Source organism: Syngnathoides biaculeatus, chromosome 8, assembly GCF_019802595.1.
Source record: "Syngnathoides biaculeatus isolate LvHL_M chromosome 8, ASM1980259v1, whole genome shotgun sequence".
Classification (NCBI taxonomy): Eukaryota; Metazoa; Chordata; class Actinopteri; order Syngnathiformes; family Syngnathidae; genus Syngnathoides; species Syngnathoides biaculeatus.
The window spans coordinates 15,016,938-15,018,847 of record NC_084647.1 but is presented as its reverse complement, the minus strand read 5'-3'; the positions used below and the strand labels follow the sequence as shown (position 1 = coordinate 15,018,847).

General features: G+C 42.1%; 1 pseudogene; it reads left to right on the top strand.

The window, feature by feature from the left end:
• The first annotated feature begins 565 nt into the window (after window positions 1-565).
• Window positions 566-684, top strand: LOC133505444 (5S ribosomal RNA; annotated as a pseudogene).
• The last annotated feature ends 1,226 nt before the right edge of the window (window positions 685-1,910 follow it).

The following is a 1,910-nucleotide window of genomic DNA, read 5'->3' as shown; positions in this document are numbered from 1 at the left end:
TTTTAACTAAGACATTTTTTTTTTATTTTCATGTGTGTGGTTTGTCACCGATTAAAAAAAAAAAAAATATTTTAAGATTTCAAAAATGTGTGTGCGGTCTTAGAAGAGTTTTTGCCTCTCATCTGGGCTGACTTCATCAGCTCATTCAAACAGGCTGTTAAGACAGGGTAGCCTGGGTTGGTGTGTGTGTGTGTGTGTGTGGGGGGGGGGGGGGCTCAAGTATTTATGCTGTTAGTAGAGGCATGTTCCACTGGTATTTTTTGTGAAGAAAATACAAAAGGTTCTTGAATGGAATATTATATGAGGAAGTTTCCAATCAATGACTCTTTTTGAAGGACAGTGGGGTCTCTGCAAGGTATCCCAACAACTGTTGAGCGGAAGGATCGGGGGGGGGGCTTGGAACTGATTAGGCTATTTACATGTAAAATGCGCTTTTACTTGGGAAAAATTCACGTTACGATACCATTTCCAGAACAAATGAATTTCGTAAGGAGCGGTGCCACTGTAGCTGGAAAAAATCCATCCTATTCAAACAGAAATATCAGTGTTGAGATTGAAGCCAGATGCTTACGGCCATGTTACCCTGAGAACGCCCGATCTTGTCAGATCTCGGAAGCTAAGCGGCTTTGGCCCTGGTTAGTACTTGGATGGGAGACCGTCTGGGAATACCAGGTGCTATAAGCTTCTCTCCCGGCTAAATGAAGAGGGGTTGGGTCAGGAAGGGCATCCAGCGTAAAACTGTGCCAAACAAATATGCGTTCATCTAAGATGACACGCTGTGGCGACCCCTAACGGGACAAGCCGAAAAAAAAAAAAGAAGAAGAAGAAGAGATTGAAGCCAGATCTGCTGCTGTATAATGACAATTCAGTTTAGTTCAGTCGCATTGTTCATATCACATCACAGCTGCTCCAAAACGTGCAGTAATATTAACTGAAGGGACTAATTGGTATCAATATGTGCGTATGAAACATTTTACTGATCATTCCTGGGTTGACCACACTTTTAGGGATAGGATTCTGAACATCTCTAACTCTCCCCAGGATAACGAGAACAAAAATGAATGGATGAACCATCCAACGTGTATTGCGACCGGCACGTGGCAACCACCACAAGTACTTGGTTCTTTCATCTCAAGTCACATATTTTGAATTTCCTATTGGCAGGAAAAAATAGCTGTGTGTGTGATTTGTTGTAGTTTGACTGATGCCAGGGAGGGAGAACACGCTCCAAGAGCTGGCTTGCTGACCGCGGAGTGAGACACTGCCCATTGCGGATGTATACGCACATGCACACAAGTCCGTGTGTGCGCTTGTGTATTCATCCATGGATTAAATTAAAATACACTGAGCGGTGAGAGGCTGTTTGCAGGCGATTAGTCTGACCACCAGTATTCACTCTTTATTTCCCTTGGTGGCTAAACATATTAGACAACCCTCCTGCCTTTGAGCTGTTTCACATACACAATGGAATCCAAAAAAAACAAAAACAAAAAAATCCCAGTTCTATCTTAAAAGTTAGCAGTTTACTATAGGATAACCCATCTGAAAAAGGAAAATAAGAAAATTACAAGGAAGAACATTGAAACAAGAGAAATGCAATCACTTAAATTCAAATGCACATTATTTTAGCACAGAAAATGCAGCATTTTAATCCCAGATCCGCTGAAGCCATCGGTCTGGAACAAATAGCAAGTGAAGGGTGACGAATACGGGAGGAGAATCAGAAAATCCATCTGGAAATTCTACATGCTTGGAGAAAGCTTTTGATGGAAGCTCTCGATTAGCTCAAAGTGCATGAAAGACAGCACATGTCATGACAGCAGGAGTGTCAGGTGGATTAAAGAAATGTAGTGCAAGGAGTTCCTCCCGATTCTCAGTCGACCAATTTAGATAAATAGTTGGAGGCTGTT